Source organism: Rhincodon typus, chromosome 2, assembly GCF_021869965.1.
Source record: "Rhincodon typus isolate 14 chromosome 2, sRhiTyp1.1, whole genome shotgun sequence".
Classification (NCBI taxonomy): domain Eukaryota; kingdom Metazoa; phylum Chordata; class Chondrichthyes; order Orectolobiformes; family Rhincodontidae; genus Rhincodon; species Rhincodon typus.
In genome coordinates this window covers 58,612,962-58,634,760 of record NC_063333.1, presented here as the reverse complement: position 1 = coordinate 58,634,760, position 21,799 = coordinate 58,612,962, and the positions used below count along the sequence as shown (strand labels likewise).

The 21,799-nt window shown below is 44.9% G+C and overlaps 1 protein-coding gene across 2 annotated transcripts in view; it reads right to left on the bottom strand.

Annotated features, from left to right (window-relative positions):
- ezh2 (enhancer of zeste 2 polycomb repressive complex 2 subunit) overlaps nt 1–6,958 on the bottom strand; it is a 73,623-nt gene extending 66,665 nt beyond the window's left edge. The window contains exon 1 of one of the 2 annotated variants that reach the window (XM_020516020.2): nt 6,619–6,958. The gene's annotated coding sequence lies outside the window, so the exon portion shown is untranslated. The remainder of the gene's footprint in view (nt 1–6,618) is intronic. The other variant, XM_048616784.1, reaches the window with a different exon arrangement.
- Between the last annotated feature and the right edge of the window lie 14,841 nt (nt 6,959–21,799).

Below are 21,799 nucleotides of genomic sequence, written 5' to 3'. Positions count from 1 at the left end.
ATTACAATCTTACTTATAACACAATCACAGGATAATCCACACTAACACATGCAACACTAAGGAGATTGGAGACCTATAAAGAAATACCAGAGGAGGAGCAGATCTTGTTTTATTCAGAATAGTTTCCGTAACCAGGGTGCAGACATGAATTGCACAATATCATATCTCCTCTGCATGTGTGCAGGAGGAGAATATTAACTGTGACTAATTGCTACGTTAGGAATGATGAGCAGCAGTAAAACGTAATGTTCATCTCTACCTATACTGAATCATTTCAACAAGTCCAGAGTCATCCACAGCATTGTAAAACAGCTTCAAGTGCTTCTGCAAACAGCAGCCTCATGGCAACACTACCGCCTAACCTGATATGGTTTCCTATTGCAAATTATCCTTTAAAAATGAACTCATGCTGACAACAATCTTAAATCCTATCTCCATTTGAACACCCAAAGGCAGCAGAGCACAACTGATTTGTACCCACAAAACTTATCATGTTCAGGCTATCATTAAAACATATTTGAACAGGCTATGGTAATCAGTGGGAATTTAGCAATCCTTTAAGAACAGTGGATAAAAGAGATATTTCAAAAAGGACACAAGATGAAAATCATATATGCAGTTGTGAAAAGGTTAAAGACATAATAAATCTGTAATACAGAATTGATCATTCTCGTTAAGAGATAAAGTCAACCCGCTGTAAATGTTCAACTTTTTTTTTCCAAAGTTACTATACTTGCAATATTAGAAGGAATCACATATTTCGTCACTTCTTTGGCCCAACTAGGATTGCTAGCATAAGTACTGAACTAGTTGTCTATACTAAACCATGGGAAATCTAAGGCAAATTGGTAATCACAAAGGAGCTAACTAGATGGATTTCCAAAGAGATTTGCAGTCTGGTACTAGACTTTCAAATGAAGATACCATCACTGATTTTGCCAGATGTACAATCATGACTATCCAAGCTTGGTTCATAACACACCCTCTGACTCATTGAGTATGTGTTTCCCAGGACACTTAAACACCTTGTTTGAATGAATAACCTGTTCCCATCATCATACAAATTCACCTACTCTTCTGTTGAGTGCAATTATCATTAATCTATTTCTTTCAGATCAATGCTTAAACGCTTTACAGTTTTCAAAGTAGAATGAATCTCCTGCCACTGCACGAGCAGAGGATGTCAGGGCCACTGACATCATGAACATGTGCCCAGAGCCAGAAACCAGCGCCAAGTCCACCTGAGACACAGTCATATGACTTCCCAGGTCTGTTAATTGACAGCCAATCACTGCTTCTCCCCACTTGTTAGGGATAGTGTACAGCAAGGCAGCATGGCAGCAAGAGAGCGAGGGGGAGGTTGGTTAGAATGAAGTGGAGAAATGTTTGGAGTCAGGCAGTGAGTCAGTAAGTTGAGATCCCAAGATTTGAATTCATATTAAACATTTGAAAAACACATTGATCTTATTCTTTAGTGCAAGCACTTGCTGCAGCATTACAGGCAATTATGTCACAGAGACTACTAATGCATTGGCGGAGAGTGTCCCCTGCATTTGCAATAAACAGTCCAATTACAACCCACTCCATATTCTTTTATAGGTCAAAAGCTTCATTTCTTCCAAATTTTTGAGTCTCAAATCTAAACAGTAGTTACCACCTCCAATTCAAACCTTAGGAGTGGAGGTGGCAATACTCATACTGATCCCACATAGATCATTTAAAAAAAGTTCTGTTAAACATGGATTTTGTCAAACTTGGGCAAATTGAGGACAGCATTTTAAACGTTGTAGTTTAAGATGAATATAGAAAAGCATTCTGAAAACTTTTGAGGTTTGTGTGAGATATGACATTTTCTGCAAAGAGGGTGGTGGAGGAGGGTTGCTTTTCAGACTGAAGGCCTGTGACCAGCAGTGTGCCACACGGATCAGTGCTGGGTCCACTGCTTTTCGTCATTTATACAAATGATTTGGATGTGAACACGGGAAGTATAGTTAGTAAATTTACAGATGACGACAAAATTGGTGGTGTAGTGGACAGCGAAGACAGTTACCACAGCGTACAACAGGACCTTGATCAGAAGGGCCAATGGGCTGAGGACTGGCAGATGGAGTTTAGATAAATGAGGTGCTGCATTTTGGAAAGGCCAATCAGTGCAGGACATATACACTTAATGGTAAGGTCCTGCGGAATGTTGCTGAACAAAGAGACTTGGAGTGCAGGTTCATAGTTCCTTGAAAGTGGAGTGTCTGGTAGACAGGATAGTGAAGAAAGTGTTTGGTATGCTTGCATTTATTGGTCAGTGTATTGAGTATAGAGTTGGGAAGTCCTGTTGCAGCTGTACAGGGCATTGGTTAGGCCACTTTTGGAACACTGTGTGCAATTCTGGTCTCCCTGCTAGAGGACAGATATTGTGAAACATAAGGGTTCAGAAAAGATTTACAAGGGTATTGCCAAGGTTGGAGGGTTTGAGCTACAGGGAAAGGCTAATAGGCTGGGGCTATTTTCCCTGCAGCGTCAGAAGCTGAGAATGACATTTTTGAGGTTTATAAAATCATGAGGGGTATGGATAAGGTGAATAGCCAATGTCTTTTCCCTGGGATTGGGGGAATCCAAAACTAGAGGGCATAGGTTTAAGGTGAGAGGGGAAAGGTTTAAAAGGAACCAAGGGATAATATTTTCACACAGAGGGTGATGCATGTATGGAATGAGCTGCCAGAGGAAGTGGTAGAGGCTGGTACAATTACATTTAAAAGGCATTTAGATGGGTACATGAACAGGAAGGGTTGAGAGGGATATGGGCCAAATGCATGCAAATGGGACTTGATTAATTTAAGATATCTGGTCAGTATGGACGAGTTGACCGAAAGGTCTGCTACCGTGCTGTACAGCTCTACGAGTGTGAGGGACAGAAGGTTTGTGTTGAATATTTTCTTGAAAATAACCTACCCAATGAGCAATAGTTTCAAGAGGCTCCTTGGAACTTTGTTACAGTGATCAGGAATGCAGTACCCAAAAGACTGAACCTACACCAGGAGTACACACTGATCATTTCTGACTGAGATGAAGAGAAAAATCTTCACTCACTTGTGAAATTTTGGAATCATCTGCAACGATTACCACATAAGCCATTTCTGTTATGTTCACTGAAGGATAAACTGACCTGGATATGTTACATCACCCAAAAGAGTGAACAGTGTTTAACGTCATATTTGTTTTGCAAACTTCAAATGGAAACATCTTCTCCACACATATCCTGTCCAACCCATTCATGAATTTCAAAACCTCTTAGATTTCCAAGTCTTTTCTTTCCTGAAAAAAGTTCTCTGTTCAATCGATCACAAGAGCTGTAATCATCTAATCGTGCACCATTGGAAATCATTTACATACTTTTCCCAGTACTTTATGACTTGTTCTAGATGAGACCAGTGCTCCACTCAGTCCTTGATAAATGGATTTGTTTAATTCCACTTCATGACTTAATTTAAAACTGCTACAAATAAATGGCAGTGCTTTATCATTTCTAATAATTTTGATTGTCTTCAATGCTGCTTTTAAACTATTTGTCTACTTCCATTCCTGGATTCATTTGTTCTTCTAATTTTTCATTTTCTAAAATGTAGGTAATGTTTTTCTTTTCCTGCCTCACAGCTTATATTTACTCAACTCATTTCGATATTAAAATTCACTTGTCATTTAAATTCCCAGTCTGTAACTTGTATTTATGCTCAGTGTCAGGTGTGCTCCCTTGGTGTCATTTGCAAATTGATCTAGAGTCCCTTAATCTTAAACCCAAATCATCAATATAAATTATGATGTTAGTCCTAGTGGTGATAATTGCAAAATACTACTGTCAAACCTGTTCCAATCCCTACCCCTCTTTCCAACCAGATATTTATGTCCTGACCTCATGTCCCAACTTTCGTTGAGTATGTGTTCACCCTCTTGAAGGCCTAACGTGTACTCCATCTTTGCAATTTGCATCAGAATGTTGACATTTATTGCAATCAGTTATGTACCTCTAATTTTTTCAGTTGCAGCATGGATTTTCAAGGGCCACATGTGGCAGCAGCTGAAAAAACTGAAAATGAATGCGTGGCGCACAGATTGGCATGGACAGGTCCTCAGAGCAAATGTGCAGGCACTCAACTCATAGGGTACATTGGTAATGGGAACTGAATGTGAAAGGCATGTTTTACTGCAGCTTTTACTACAGGGCCTTACTGAATCATCATCTGAACCACTGTGTAGCCTTCTGTTCCCTTTAGTTGAGTGATATAATTGCATTCAAAGCAGTTCAGAGGAGGATGACTCAACTCAGGGAGAGAATTTACCCTATGGTGGAAAGGTTGGTTGAGCTAGACTGGTACTGATTGGAATTTAGAAGAATGTGAGCGGGTCATATTGAAACACAAGATCTTGAGGGGACTTGCTAGGGTAGAAACTTCGAGAATGTTTCCTCATGGGGAAAAATTAGAACTTGAAGGCAAAATTTAAAAGTAAAGAGCAATCCCTTTCACTACTGAGATTAGTACAATATTTTTCTCTTAGAGGATTCTTAGTCTAAGGAATTCACTTCCCCTGAAGGTAGTGGGCCTTGTGTCATTGAATCTCAAGACAAAACTATCTTCTTTTTTGTTTAGCCCTTGACTACACAAATGCCAGGTAACAACCATCTCCAAGAGGAGATGATCTAAGCATGTCCTTTGACAAACAATGATGTTACTATCACTGAATCCCCTACTGTCAACATTCTGACGGTTACAATTGACCAAAAGCTCAAATTAAACCCAACACATAAACACAAAGGTTATAATAGCAGAGGCTAAGAATACTGCGGTGAGTAACTCACGTCCAGACTCTCCAAAGTCTGTCCACCTTCTACAAAGGACAAATCAGGAGTGTGATGGATTCTCTCCATGCACCTGGATGAGTGCAGCTCCCACTCCAATTAGGAAGCTTGATAACATCCAGAAAAAAGCAGCCACTTGATTGGCACCACACTCGCAAGCATTCACTCCTTCCACCACCAATGCTCAGTACACACTGCTGCTACTACCTAGCAGATGCTGTGCAGAAATTCACCAAAGATCCTTAGGCAGCACCTTCCAAACCCACAACACTTCCATCTCAAAGGACAAGGGCAGCATATACATAAGAACACCACCTCTTCCAAGTTCACCTCCAACTAAATCATTGGAAACATATCATCGTTCCTTCACTGTCACTGGGTCAAAATCCTGGAATTCCCTCTCCAAGTACATCATGGGTCAACTTACAGCAGGTTGGCTGCAGCCATTCAAGAAGGCTGCTGACCACCACCTTCTCAAGGGGAACCTGGGTCAGGCAATATATGCAGGCCAGCCAAGTGCATCCCATAAGAAAAGTGACTCCCTTGTCATGGAACAGAGATGGTGGTGGTATCAATGACTCCACAGCCAGATCGGTATTGATTTTAGTGAATGGCATAACAGGTTCAAAGGGCTAACCCTGTTCAGGAGTCCTAGGTTCCCACACACACCCTGTGCACTGTTAGCACTTCAGTGAGGTAAGCACTGAGGCTGACCTCAGAAATAATAGGAACGGCGATGCTGGAGTCTGAGACTACACTATGTGGAGCTGGATGAACACAGCAGGCCAGGCAGCATCAGAGTAGGGAAGCTGACGTTTCTGGTCTGGACCCTTCTTCAGAAAAAATAAGAAGGGTCCAGACCCTAAACGTCAGCTTCCCTACTCCTCTGATGCTGCCTGGCCTGCCGTGTCCATCCAGCTCCACACATGGTTATCTCCGGGCTGAGCACACTGTTTTCTGTTTCTTGACGTTATATCATTTTAAGTGTAGATTCGTGCAGCTCCCCATAACACTGACATCACATCGACTGGTTTCTCAGTCCCAGATTTTGCTTTTAGATCCCTTTTGTCATAATAGGGAAATGATACATCACAGGAGGCAATTCAGTTCATCATACCTATGACTTCTCTCTGAAAGAACTACCAATTAGTCCCACTCCTCTGCTCTTTCGTTATAAGACTTGCGTTTTTTTAACCTCCTACTTGTCACATCCCACTTGATGACTCTAGGTTTTCTCATCACGCCGCTAAACGCGTTAATCACCATGCCCTAATTCCACTGCCAAGCGGAGGAAGAGCATCCCACGGAGTAACTGAAGGGCGGAGAAACTGTAGGGATGAAGGGGAAAAGGCAGAGAGGGGAAAAAAAATCAACTTCTAATAGATAAGAAAGTTTATCCCCCATTGGTCTGTTCAAACTCGGCAGCTGATAAAATTGGAGCCGACTGGAAACACTGAATCTTTCCCCGAGTGAGTGACAAGATTAAAGAATGATTTACACAGACAGTCTGATCGGATCAGGCCCTCAATCTGTCCCCTTATTTATGATTGTGAATCAAAGGAAACATGCTCCGGGGAATCCGGCGCTTCACCCGCTGCCCCTCAGGGAGGGGGCGGGTGGGAGCAGGCTGGAACCTAACGTGGCGAGCGCGCGGATTCCAAATGCTTGGCCGCGAGCTCTGGCCGTTGGAATTCAAATCTCCGCCAGCCCAGGGCTTCCACAGCCACCCGGACTGATGGAGACTTCTATCCTTACCGCCTCTTCCTTACCTGGGAGGGAGAAGCAGAAGCTGATCCCTACTGACCTCCTTCTCCTTCTCTGCCACTGTCAGCCGGGCTAACTTGGAGCCGAAACTTTGCGAGAGTTTTACTGGGTGAGTTTACAGCCGGGTTACGCGGGTGTCAGGATGGTGATCGAGCCGGCCGGCAGCCAATATTCTCGTGTCCTCGGCTGGCTGGCTGGCTGGCTGGCTGCCTCTGTCTGTCCCGCTCGCACTCCGTCTCCGAGCTCTCACTCTTCTTTTCTTTCTCTCCTTTTGTCTTCGTTCTCCGCCCGGCTACACAGATAGGGCGCGAAAACAACGTGTCCAATCAAATCAAACTTTGCTGAAGCCTGCTAACAAACCCTTCTTGCATTGGGCGTAGGTCGCCCACTTTCCTCCAATCCGCATTAACCTCGCATGGGAGTGTGGGATGTGACCATGTGGTGCTTCTTTGTGGGTATTTCAGGGGTGGGTTTTTTTCTGTGCCTGTCGTTCTGTTAAACGTTGAGTAACTCGCGCTCGGGGAACTTGGATCTGTCAGGATGGAGCTACATCGAGATGCGATGTAAAGGGAAGTCTCAGGCTATGCGGGTGTATCCTCCAATTGTAATGTGCGGGTTTCTATTTATAGTTCCTTGTTCCCCAGCCTTATAATGAAGATTCCGGTGACCATTGGCTGTTTGGCACGGAGAGTTGCTGCCGTTGCATTTCCAGTTTTGAGCAAGTTCTGCTAGTGAAAGGTTACTAATATCACGTTCCGGATTCACTCTTCTGTTTCAGATGGAGCTGGGCGTAATGATGCGAACATTTTCGCTTTATATTAAAACCAGTTTCATTTGGTGTTTTTTTTTTCCGCATTAGCCTAGACACCCCCGTGATTTGAGACTTTCCGGTCTGTCTTCTGCTGATAAGGCTGTATGTAGTCAGACCGCGAAAGGATCAAACTTGCTCGGGATTCAGTCCATGGTCAAATAGTTTGACACTACATTCAAGTGAATTACGGTTACCTGTGAGAGGGATCTCATCACGTGTAGAAGCAGATCCCTGCAAGGGTTAGTACCTTCAGGAACATCAAAAATACTTAGATGTAGCTTAAAATGAACGAATATTTTGTCCAAAGTGCAACCATATTAAACAAGTTATTCAAAAATGTTTATGCGAACATCTATTTCTGTGCTTTTGTTGAGTGTGCTTCAATATTTCACTGGATTTAATTAGGTGCTTTTCTGTTCATTCATTTATTCTTCATCTCTAATTACCCTTGAGAGGTGGTGGTGGGCTGCCTCCTTGAACCATTGCAATCCATGGAGTGTGCACCCACAGTAGGGGAGGTTACCACAGAGGTCATTTGGCTGTAAGGAAGTTGCGGGGTTTCGAATAAAGGAATGGCAAAATAGTTTAGTCAGGATGGTTTGTGGCTTGAAGCGAAACTTACAGACAGTGATGCTCCTAAGCATCTGCCACACATTCCCTTTTAGGTGGCAGAGGGTGCAGGTTTGGAAGGTGCAGTCAAAAGAACCTTGGTGAGTGCATCTTGTAATTGGCGCACAATGTTGCCATAATCTTTCAGAGGTGAAGAGAATGAATGTTGAAAGTAGTGGATGATATACCAGTGCAGTATCCTTTGTTATGGATAGTGTCAAGCTTTTTGAGTTCTTGAGCTGTAGACATTAGGTAAATGGAGAGCATTCCATCACACTGCTGATTTGTGTCTTATAGAGGATGAACAGGTTTTATGGAATCAGGAATTGAGTTATTTGCTGAAGAATTCTTAGCCTCTGACCTGCCCTTGTCCAGCCACATCAATTCTGTGGCTAATAGTTCAGTTTTTTTTCAATGGGAAGTCTGTATTGATAGTGGGGTTTCAACATGGTAATGCATTTGAATGTCAAATGGAGATGATTAAATTCTCCCTTGGTCATGGATTGGCACTTGCATTACGTGAATGTTGCTGTGATTTGTCAGGCTTACTTATCACCTGAAACATCAATATTGTCCAGGTCTTGCTGCTTGGGGATATGGATTCATCAGTATCTGAGGAGTCACAAATGGTCCTGCCTGAACAATTCCTTTGTGTTAGGTAAGCCTCCAAACATAGAATCATATGTTTTCCATATGATTTCCATTGATTCCAATTATGCTAGGGTTTCTTGATGCCATACTTGATCAAATGCTGCCTTGATGTCAAGGATAGTCACTTTAATCTCACCTTCAGTTCCCTTGTCGATGTTTAGACCAAGGATATAATGAGTTCCAGATCTGAGTGGAATTGACTGGACCCAAGTTGAATGCAATGAGAAAATTTTTGCTGAGCAAGTGGTACTTGATACCACTGTCAGCAACTCCTTCGGTCACCTTGCTGGTGAGGCAGTCATTGGAATTGCCCTGCTTTTTGCATATTCCGTACAGGACATGCCTAGGCAATTGTTACATATTGCTGGTTTGATGCCAGTTTTGTAGCTAAATGGGAACAGTTTGGCTAGGTGCATAGCTAATTCTGGAGGACACGACTTCAGTACTGTTGCCAAAATGTTATCATGGTCCAGCACCTTTGGCCGTTTCTTAATATGTGGAGTGAATTGAATTCGATATAGCACGGTATTTGTGATGCTGTAGATCTTAGGAGAAGGCTGAGATGGATCATCCATTCAGCATTTCTAAATGAAGATTGATGCAAATGCTTCAGCCTTGTTTTTGGTCCTGAATGTACCAGTCTTCTCTTCCAACACTGAGGGTGGGATATGAGATAGAAACAGGTCATTTGGCTGATTGAGTCTGTTCCACCATGCAATTAAGATCATGATTGATTTTATAATCCTCAGCCTTGAATATACTTAACAACACAGCTTTCTCAGCCTTCTGTTGTAAAATATTGCACAGATTCACTGTCTTCTGAGGAGAAAAAACAATCCTCCTCCATCCTAACTGGGAAACCCCTTACTCTGAGATTATCCCCTCTGGTCCTAGACAAAGGTATACAACCTCTCTGTCAAGACCCCTAAGAATCTTAGTTTGGTCATTATTGTGCTACTTTGGTGATTTATATTGAAGTCCTGAACCCAGAATGCATTCTTTGCCCTTGCCACATTCAGTGTTTCTCCCAATTGGTGTTGAACATGGAGGAGAACTGATTCACCAGTTGAGGGAAGGGGAATTAGTGTGTGGTAATCAGCAGGATGTTTTCTTGCCAATGTTTGGCCTGATGGCATTAAACATTGAGGGGTTCAGAGTCAATTTAGAAGACTGCCAAAACATTTCCCTCCTGACTATACCATTCTGCCACCACCTCTGCGTGGTTCTGCCATGTCAGCGGGGCAGAATATACTGAGCTGATTATGGCAATGTCTGAGAAATAATCACGCTTGCAGAATCATACCTGCAGATAATCTGATCTCTCAATTTTGGCACAAGCCCCCAAATATTTGTAAGGTTTACTTTGCAGGGCTGAGTTTGCTGTTGTTTCCAGTGCCGAGATCAATACCAGGCGGTCTGTTCAGTTTCAGAAATAGTAGGAACTGCAGATGCTGGAGAATCTGAGATAACAAGGTGTAGAGCTGGATGAACACAGCAGGCTAAGCAGCATCAGAGGAGCAGGAAGGCTGACGTTTTGGGCTGAGACCCTTCTTCAGATATGGGGGAGGGGAAGGGGGTTCTGAAATAAATAGGGAGAGAGGGGGAGGCGGATAGAAGAAGGATAGAGGAGAAGATAGGTGGAGAGGAGACAGATAGGTCGAAGAGGCGGGGATGGAGCCAGTAAAGGTGAGTGTAGGTGGGGAGGTAGGGAGGAGATAGGTCAGTCCAGGGAGGACAGACAGGTCAAGGTGGCGGGATGAGGTTAGTAGGTAGGAGATGGGGGTGGGGCTTGAGGTGGGAGGAAGGACAGGTTAGGGAGGCAGAGACGAGCTGGGCTGGTTTTGGGATGTGGTAGGGGGAGGGGAGATTTTGAAGCTTGTGAAGTCCACATTGATACCATTGGGCTGAAGGGTTCCCAAGTGGAATATGAGTTACTGTTCCTGCAACCTTCAGGTGGCATTGTTGTGGCACTGCAGGAGGCCCAGGATGGACATGTCATCTGAGGAATGGGAGGGGGAGTTGAAATGGTTCGCGACTGGGAGGTGCAGTTGTTTAGTGCGAACCGAGCGTAGGTGTTCTGCAAAGCGGTCACCAAGCCTCTGCTTGGTTTCCCCGATATAGAGGAGGCCACAACGGGAACAGCGGATGCAGTATACCACATTAGCAGATGTGCAGGTGAACATCTGCTTGATGTGGAAAGTCTTCTTGGGGCCTGGGATGGGGGTGAGGGGGGAGGTGTAGGGCAGGTGCAGCACTTCCTGCGGTTGCAGGGAAAAGTGCCGGGTGTGGTGGGGCTGGAGGGGAGTGTGGAGCGGACAAGGGAGTCACGGAGAGAGTGGTCCCTCCGGAAAGATGAGGGAGGGGAGGGAAAAATGTCTTTCGTGATGGGGTTGGATTGCAGATGGCGGAAGTGTCGGAGGATGATGCGTTGGATCCAGAGGTTGGTGGGGTGGTACGTGAGGATGAGGGGGATTCTGTTTTGGTTGTTATTGCGGGGAGGGGGTGTGAGGGATGAGTTGCGGGAAATGCGGGAGACACGGTCAAGGGCGTTCTCGACCACTGAGGGGAGGAATTTGCGGTCCTTGAGAAACGAGGACATGAGACGTACGGGAGTGGAATGCCTCATCCTGGGAGCAGATGTGGCGGAGGCGAAGGAATTGGGAAGAGGGGATGGCATTTTTGCAGGAAGGTAGCTGTGGGAGTCGGTGGGCTTGAAATGGATATCGGTTTCTAGGTGGTTGCCGGAGATGGAGACAGAGAGGTCCAGGAAGGAGAGAGAGGTATTAGAGATGGTCCAGGTGAACTTAAGGTTGGGGTGGAAGGTGTTGGTGAAGTGGATGAACTGTTCGAGCTCCTTGTGGGAGCAAGAGGCGGCGCCGATACAGTCATCAATGTAACGGAGGAAGAGGTGGGGTTTAGGGCCAGTGTAGGTACGGAAGAGGGATTGTTCCGCATAACCTACAAAGAGGCAGGCATAGCTTGAGCCCATGCGGGTACCCATGGCCACCCGCTTTGTCTGTAGGAAGTGGGAGGAATTGAAAGAGAAGTTGTCGAGGGTGAGGACAAGTTTGGCTAAGTGGATGAGGGTGTCAGTGGAGGGGGACTGGTCGGGCCTGCGGGGCAGGAAGAAGCGGAGAGCCTTTAGGCCATCTGTATGGGGAATGCAGGTGTATAGGGACTGGACGTCCATGGTAAAGATGAAGTGTTGGGGACCGGGGAATTGGAAGTTCTGGAGGAGGTGGAGGGCGTGGGTGGTGTCACGGACGTAGGTAGGGAGTTCCTGGACTAAGGGGGAGAAAATGGAGTCAAGATAGGTAGAGATAAGTTCGGTGGGGCAGGAGCAGGCGGAGACAATGGGTCGGCCGGGGCATTCAGGTTTGTGGATTTTGGGAAGGAGATAGAAGCGGGCAGTGCGGTGTTGGGGAACAATGAGGATTGGAGGCTGTGGGTGGGAGGTCACCTGAGGTGATGAGGTTGTAGATGGTTTGGGAGATAATGGTTTGGTGGTTGGGGGTGGGGTCATGATCAAGGGGGTGGTAGGAGGTGGTGTCGGAGAGTGGGCGCTTGGCCTCGACGATGTAAAGATCAGTGCGCCATACTACAACTGCGCCTCCCTTGTCCGCGGGTTTTATTGTGAGGTTGGGATTGGAGCGAAGGGCTGCACGTTCTGCAGGGGAGAGGTTGGAGTGGGTGAGAGGGGTGGAGACGTTGAGGCAATTGATGTCTCGACGGCAGTTGGAGATGAAGAGGTCGAGGGAGGGTAGGAGACTTTGGGGTGGTGTCCAGGAGGAGGGGGTTTGTTGGAGGCGGGAGAAGGGGTCATTGGAGGGAGGGTTAGGCTCATGGTTGAAAAAGTAAGCACGGAGGCGGCGGAAAAACTGCTTGATATCCAAACGTGACCGGTATTAGTTGATGTGTGGGTGGAGGGGGACAAAGGTGAGCCCTTTACTGGGGACTGACCGTTTGTCCTCAGTAAGGGGGAGGTCTGGGGAGATGGAGATGGTGAAGACTCGACAGGGCTCGGTGTTGCTGCCTTCTCTGGAGCTGCTCGCTGTGGAGGCGGTGGGCAGAGCGACGTCGGCTGTGGGTGGATTTGCATCGGCATCAGCGGTGGGCGGAGGGGGGTAGGAGGCGGCAGCCGCGGTGCCGGTAGGTGCGTCCTCAGTGTCTATGGTGTTGGCCTCGGAAATGGAGGCGGTGGCATCAGCAGCGGTGTCGATGGTATTCGCTGTCCCGGAAGTCCCCAATGGACTACAGTCCACATTCAGGCCTTCCCAATTTGGCCCCAACCGTGACAATGTCTACATTCAGAACATTCAATTCAAACACTCTTTCAATTCCTCCCACTTCCTACAGACAAAAGGGGTGGCCATGAGTACCCGCATGGGCCCAAGCTATGCCTACCTCTTTGTAGGTTACGTGGAACAATCCCTCTTCTGTACCTACACTGGCCCTAAACCCCACCTCTTCCTCCGTTACATTGATGACTGTATCGGCGCCGCCTCGTGCTCCTACGAGGAGCTCGAACAGTTCATCCACTTCACTAACACCTTCCACCCCAACCTTAAGTTCACCTGGACCATCTCTAATACCTCTCTCTCCTTCCTGGACCTCTCTGTCTCCATCTCCGGCAACCACCTAGGAACCAATATCCATTTCAAGCCCACTGACTCCCACAGTTACCTAGCATACACCTCCTCCCACCCACCTTCCTGCAAAAATGCCATCCCCTATTCCCAATTCCTTTGCCTCTGCCGGATCTGCTCCCAGGATGAGGCATTCCACTCCCGTACGTCTCATGTCCTCGTTTCTCAAGGACCGCAAATTCCTCCCCTCAGTGGTCGAGAACGCCCTCGACCGTGTCTCCCGCATTTCCCACAACTCATCCCTCACACTCCCTTCCCGGCAATAATAACCAAAACAGAATCCCCCTCGTCCTCACGTTCCACCCCACCAACCTCCGGATCCAACACATCATCCTCCGACACTTCCGCCATCTGCAATCCCACCACACCATCAAAGACATTTTTCCCTCCCCACCCGCATCTGCTTTCCGGAGGGACCACTCTCTCTGTGACTCCCTTGTCCGCTCCACACTCCCCTCCAGCCCCACCACACCCGACACTTTTCCCTGCAACCGCAGGAAGTGCTACACCTGCCCCTACACCTCCCCCCTCACCCCCATCCCAGGCCCCAAGAAGACTTTCCACATCAAGCAGATGTTCACCTGCACATCTGCTAATGTGGTATACTGCATCCGCTGTACCTGTTGTGGCCTCTTCTACATTGGGAAAACCAAACAGAGGCTTGGGGACTGCTTTGCAGAACACATATGCTCAGTTAGCACTAAACAACTGCACCTCCCAGTCGCGAACCATTTCAACTCCCCCTCCCATTCCTCAGACAACATGTCTATCCTGGGCCTCCTGCAGTGCCACAACGATGCCACCCGAAGATTGCAGGAACAGCAACTCGTATTCCGCTTGGGAACCCTGCAGCCCAATGGTATCAATGTGGACTTCACAAGCTTCAAAATCTCCCCTCCCCCTACCGCATCCCAAAACCAGCCCAGCTCGTCCCTGCCTCCCTAACCTGTCCTTCTTCCCACCTATCCCCTCCTCCCACCTCAAGCCCCACCCCCCTCTCCTACCGACTAACCTCATCCCGCCTCCTTGACCTGTCCGTCCTCCCTGGACTGACCTATCTCCTCCCTACCTCCCCACCTACACTCACCTTTACTGGCTCCATCCCCGCCTCTTTGACCTGTCTGTCTCCTCTCCACCTATCTTCTCCTCTATCCATCTTCTATCCGCCTCCCCCTCTCTCCCTATTTATTTCAGAACCCCCTTCCCCTCCCCCATTTCTGAAGAAGGGTCCAGACCCGAAACGTCAGCCTTCCTGCTCTTCTGATGCTGCTTGGCCCGGTCTGTTCAGTTTCATTCCTTTCTTGAGACTTCATTGCGGCTTGATACAACTGAGTGGCTTGCTAGGCCATTTTAGAGGGCATTTAAGAGTCAACCACGTTGCTTGCAGGTCTGTAGTCACATGTTGACCAGATCAGGTAACGATGGCAGATTTCCTTCCCTGAGAATGTTAGTTAACCAGATGGATTTTTAGCATAGTTAACAGTGGTTTCTTGGTTACCATTAATCTAAGTTTAAATTACAGTCTTTTTTCCTAACAATTTGCTTATTTTCATATTATTTACTCCCATTCATACGCTCTCTCTCAAGGACAATATTATTCTATTGGTTCTCTATTGTTTCCCCAGCAAACAATGTGGATTCCTATATTCAGTACAAGCTTAAAACTGAAGTATAAGGATATAAAGAGAACTCCCTTGAATCACCTTTTTCCATGTAGTTTTGTGAAGCACATCAAGATTTTTAAGTACATAAATGGTGCTATACTAAAGAAGTTGCATTTGTAGCTAACAAACTTCCAAATGAATGCAAAGTGCAATTCTGTGCATATAAAAATGCCAAATGAGGACACAATTGGCAATAACTGTGGCCTACATTGTGGCTTATGTATGACAGAACACTTATGACATATTAGAGGCCAGTGCCTGTGCTGTACAGTTTTCTGAATTGCCACTTTGTGTCAAAAAGAAATGGAAAACAAGCAAAAAATTAGCAGTTGAGTTTTAGTAGCTTAGGGACCATTTATAATTGAGTCTTCTAAGAATAACAATCACTTAATCATTACTTCAAAGCAGAAGAAGAGATCATTCAGTTCAAATTAGTTAATTGAACAAGAAGCCCCTCCTGTGACTGTTCCAGTGCCAATCCCATTGTTGCACCTTATTGTTTCTTAAATGCGTCTCAAGCTTTTATCTCCAGCAATCCATCTGGAAGTTTATCCCGAGCATTAATTATTCTTTGGGTGACAAACAGCTTCTTGTTTTCTTGTTCATGATGTATTCGATGTGGATGAGAGTGTGGGGGATGATAACTAAGGTATATCAGATGTTGAGGGGCATGGACAGGGTGAAAAGAAAGCAGCTATTTCCCTTTAGTCAAAGGGTCAGTAACAGGGGATGTGATTTTAAGATGAAAAGCATTGGATTTAGAGGAGATGTGAGAAAAAAATATTTTCACCCAGAGATGCTGCGGTCTGGAATGCACTGCCTCAGTAGTTGAGGTGTGTAACCTCACAACCTCAAAAAAATATCTGGATGAGCATTTAAATGTCAAGGCTATGGATTTGTTGCTGGAAGGTGGGACTAATGTAGATTTAGTGTAGCTTTGGTGGTACAGACTTGATGGGCTAAAGGGTTTCGGTTGATGCATGATTCTATGCTTGTCATTAGTTTGAAACTACTAGTTCAAGTACCTGATAAATTCTAACCAGTCTCTCCTGTATCTCAAACTTGACAACAGTGATTTGGCGTTTTTTTTGTATTACTTTCAGTGTCAATCGCACCCCCGCCCCCGTCCTTGGTAAACAGAACTGAAGACTGTACTTGAGCTGTTGTCTGAACAGAGTATTGTATAGTTTGATTATAACTTCTCCTGACCTAAATTCAACACTTTGGTTGTGTATTTCAATAAGCCATTGGCTTTATTGATTATGTTTCTGCTTGAGTTGAATGTATTTAACAGTGTCTCATTACAATTCCTCAATCTCCTTCCATTTGATTCTGATCTATTTCAGCTCCATTCATGGAGTTTATATGTTTCTGCATTTAGTTTGTTTGTATTATTGATAAATAATAATGGTATCAACTCGAAAACCTGGGCATTTCATTCGATACTTCGGCCATCCAGGCCTAACTCATTTAGTGATAATTGATTGTTTTCGACCTATTAACCACTTCCTTATCCATTCCTTATCCATCAATAACTCATCAACCTGGAACATTGGCTCTGTTTATTTCTCTCCACAATTGCTACCCGACCTGAAAAGTGATTTGAATATTAAGCCATTAATTTTACTTCCATTAATCCTTTTTGGGACATGCATGTTGCTCATATTTGATCTTGTGAATACTCAATGGAGTAGTTAACTATTAAAGATATTGACAACCTCTCATGTATGGTTTTATTTACATTCACCTGAATTAATCCTCAGTTTAAATGGTCTGACAATGTTTATTTATAATAAATAGAAAGTAGATATTATTAGATAGATATTATGGCAAATGTGCAAAATGTTTAGTCAAAGAGTTCTATTTTAAAGGAACAAAGTGAAAAGGAGATGCAGAGATGCTCTAACTAGAAATTCCACAGTTAAGGTCTAGCTTTCTGAAGGTGCAGCCACCACTGATGGAGCAATTAAAATGGGGTTATTCAGCCAGTTTGAATCTATGTGTGCAGGTATTTTGGGGCAAGAAGAGATTACAGAGATAGGGAGATGGAAGTTGAAATCACCAATGATGAGAAGATTCTTGCTGCAGAGTGTGACGGATGAAATTAGTGAAGATAGCTCATTGAGAAACATGGAATGGTTCTTGGGCAAGCAATAAAGGACTAGAATTTCAAGTGAAAGGTGAAAACCATGAATCTCTCCTCAAAGGAGGAGAAAATGCCTAGAGGAGTAACGGGACAGAGTAAGATGAAATTTGGTTTCAAGAATGACACCAAGGCAAACGGTAAAAGGTATACCTTCGTGGGGGTTAGATGGGAGGTGATTATCACCCTCAACCAGATTTCCATTAATGCAATCATACATAATAAGCTCATGGATATTAAATGTTCATGAATGAATGGATGTTCTTGAGGAATATGCTGAGGACTGGTACTAGCTGGTCCACTGTCATAATCCTCTGATCAGCAATGGAAAGGGTGAAAGGGACAAGAAGAAAATTGGCAAGCTTGGTCTGCACCCCCTTCACTGGTGTGCTGTTCATAGTGGGAGGATCAAATGGGGTAGTAAGAGTTGCTGCTTATGAAGAGGCAGCAATGACCGTTTTGGAGAATGTGGAGAGATGCAGAAGAAAGCTGTAGACAAACCTAAGAGGGAATTTAGCCTGGAATTGCAGCCGGAGAAAAAGAGATTTGAGGATTGTTGAAGGATTGGATTAGAAATTTGAGAAGGCAGAGCATCTGAGAGGGGACAAATAATGTGTTATGGTGACAGAAAAGAAGGGTTTATGACAAGCTTATTGAACTGGCAGCCTATCGTCGGAATGAGGCATGTTGAGAAATGCTATCTGATTGTGACTCTTATTTCAGATGCAGATAAGTATATGTGGAAGGTCCCGCAAGGAGATGCATTTCCAATCGGGATGTTGCGCCTTGTGTTTCCCGCTGATATGATCAGTTAGCCTTTTAGCAGTAAACACACAGGAAAAATAACTTGTGGTTGGAGGAGCAGTGAGTTGCACACAAATCTATACTTTCTGTCTGCCTGACGCTAGGATAGAGCAGTGATAGTCTGTTGTGGGACATGTTTGCAGGGTGGGCAAGCTGTGTCAAGGATGTAAATGGCCCAAGGACAAGGTGCCAAGTGCACCCAAGTTCAAGGCAGGAAGCAGGTTCTAGCAAAACTAAACACCTTCACATACAGGTGCCGACCCACTGTAGGACTGCACTGAAGATGGTGGAGCTCACACAGATTGTGTCTGTCTGTCTAGGAGAGGTAGAGAGGGAGCAACATTATTCTGTACTTCAGTGCTGCATTTTGGAGTGCGTCAGCATCTTTCATTGGAATGCTGCTGCCTGGACACTTTGTGCATGGGTGCAGGTAACTAACTCATGGATTCAAACAGGGTACACCTCCAGGATCCTCACTAACTCTCCCAGCACTTTCTCATTTTGCACCTGTTCAAATGCTCACAGCATTCTCCGTGGCTTTGCCTATTCTCAACTATTTTTGTGCTTTACCCTCTCAGCTAGAGCTTACATGCTTGTAGTTCTTCTGTTTAGCTATTTAGAGCAGACACTTATCCAGGCTACATATCATGCTTGGCAGCAGTGATTAGTCAAAGGGATTGACATTTTGATGTGCATCATCGTGCCATGTCAATCTCTACGTACAAAGAAGACATGTTTCATGTGCATCAACCAAATGGCCATGTCTCTGAGTTTAAGAGGACTAAACCTCAGTCAAGTCAACTGAGATAGTCTTCAGGTGTCACAGTATGGTAAGTTATCAGACCAAGGTCTCGGACTTCATCACTCTGTATGTAGAGTATGAAGTGTCAAAGGGTTTGTACTTCTACAGTTCATGGAGTGGCCCCTGGTCAGCTCTGTGGGTCCAGTGCAACCAGACTAGGATGTCGAATTGTAGAGCTGTATGTACACCAGTCAGGGGTCCGGTCACTCATCGTTCAAGGCTATTCTTTCAAGTCAGTTAAGGCATCTATCCAATAAAGATCAAGAGCAGGTGAGTTATCAGAGGTTATTGCTGTGGGAGGGAATCTTAGAAACTCAATTGTGGGATTGGGGTAGTATGCTGGGATGTAGGGGGGATAATAATTGTGAAGCGGCGTAGCTATTTCAGGTGGAAAGAAATCATAAGCAGTGTCAGCCTAGGTTCATGAAAAAGAAATCGTGTCTAACTATTTATTAGAATTTTTGAGGCAGTCTCAATCAGACTAGATAGAGGGAAACTAATAGATAAGTTGTATTTGCACTTCCAGAAGGTGTTTGACAAATGACCATAAAATACTGTACTTCATAAAAATACAAAAGTCATAAGGCCCCATGGTGTTAGAGGTAGGATATTGGCATGGATAGGGAATTGGCTAATGGATAGGAAACAACAAGTGGGGATAAGGGGCTTCTTTTTCAGGTTGGTAACCTGTAACCAGTGGGATCCCACAGTGATCTGTGCTAGGACTGCAACTGTTTACAATGTTTATTAATGACTTAGAGGAAGAAATTGAATGTACTGTAGCCAAATTTGCAGACCACAAAAATAGGTGGAAAGGCAAGTTGCGAGAGGGAGACAAACAATTAGAGAGTTATTGATAGTTTGAGTAAGAGGGGGAAAAAAGTTGATACATGGAGTATAATGTGGAAAAATGTCAAGTTCATTTGGAAGAAAGAACAAAAAAAAGTACAGAAAGCTGCACCTTAAAAGGACTTGGGGGTGTTTGTGCACAAATCATAGAACATAGAACATTACAGTGCAGTACAGGCCCTTCGGCCCTCGATGTTGCACCGACCTGTGAAACCAATCTGAAGCCCATCTAACCTAAACTATTCCATTATCATCCATATGTTTATCCAATGACCATTTAAATGCCCTTAAAGTTGGCGAGTCTACTACTTTTGCAGGCAGGGCATTCCACGCCCTTACTACTCTCTGAGTAAAGAACCTACCTCTGACATCTGTCCTATATCTATCACCCCTCAATTTAAAGCTATGTCCCCTAGTGCTAGCCATCACCATCCGAGGAAAAAGGCTCCCACTGTCCACCCTATCTAATCCTCTGATCATCTTGTATGTCTCTATTAAGTCACCTCTTAACCTTCTTCTCTCTAATGAAAACAGCCTCAAGTCCCTCAGCCTTTCCTCATAAGACCTTTCCTCCTGGTAAATCTCCTCTGCACCCTTTCCAATGCTTCCACATCCTTCCTATAATGCGGTGACCAGAACTGTACGCAATACTCCAAGTGCAGCCGCACCAGAGTTTTGTACAGCTGCAACATGACCTCATGGCTCCGAAACTCCATCCCTCTACCAATAAAACCTAACACACCTAAATCACAGAAAGCTAGCACACAGTGCGGCGGGTAATCAGCAAAGCTAGTGAAATGGTAGCCCTTATTTCAAGGGGCTGAAGTATAAGAACAGGGAAGTCTTTCTGCAGCTGTACAAGGTGCTGGTGAGACTACATCTGGAATACCGTGATCAGTTTCGGTCCCCTTATTTAAGAAACAATACTATTTCATTGGAGGCAGTTCAGTGAAGGTTCGCTAGGCTGATCCCCAGTATAGACGAATTATGAATAGAGGTTGAACAGGTTGGGACTCATTGAAATTTAGAAGAATGAGGGGAGATCTCATTGAAAAATAGGATTCTAAAGAAACTTCATAGGTTAAATGCTGAGAGGATGTTTCCTGTCATGGTAGGGTAAATGTATCATTCTGTGCAGGAGGCGTCTTTGCCCTGATCAACATTTAGACTTGGGCTGATAAATGGCAGTTAACGTTTGTGCTACAAGATTGACATGTAATGACCGTCTCCAGCAAGAAACAATCTATCCCCTTACCCGTTGCATTCAATGTCAGTAATATTGAATCCCCCACCATCATCATCCTGAGAATCACCATTGACCAGAAATTAAACCAGATGAGCTGCACATATACAGTTGCTGTAAGAGCAGGACAGAAGCTAGGCACTCAAACGTGTGCTGACCTCTCAAAATAGAATCCCTACAGTGTAATAGCAGGCCGTTCAGTCCATCAAGTCCACACCAACCCTCAGAGTATCTCTCCCAGGCCTACCCTAGCCCTGTAACCCTGCATTTCTCATGGCTTATCACACCTAGCCTGCACATCCCTGGACACTACAGGCAATTTAGTGTAGCCAATCCACCTAACACCCACATCGCTGAACTGTGGGAGGAAACCAGAGCACCCGGAGGAAACCTGCACAAAAATGGGGAGAAAGTGCAAACTCCAGATGATCAGAGGTATAGATAGAGTAGACACCCTGAGACTTTTTCCTAGGGTGGAGGTAGCTTTTACGAGGGGGCATAGTTTTAAAGTGAAAGGAGGTAGATATCGGGGAGACGTCAGAGGTAGGTTCTTTACTCAGAGAGTGGTAGGGGTGTGGAATGCATTGCCAGAAAGGGTAGTGGAGTCGGCCTCATTAGGGGCATTTAAGCAGCTATTAGATAGGCATATGGATGATAGTATAAGGTAGCAGTGGAGGTTAGATAGACCTTAGGTTTCGGGTAAAAGTTCGGCACAACATCGTGGGCTGAAGGGCCTGTACTGTGCTGTACTGTTCTATGTTGAATTTAGAATACAGATGGAGAGTGTGAAGATAAAATCCAATACTGGGGTCCCGTGCTTGAACAAGGGGAACTACAATAGAATGAGGGAGGACTTGGCTAAAGTAGACTGGAAACAAAGATTTTATGGTGGGACAGTTGACAAGCAGTGGAGGACTTTGAAAGCAATTTTTCAAAGTGCTCAGCAAAAGTATATTCCAGTGAA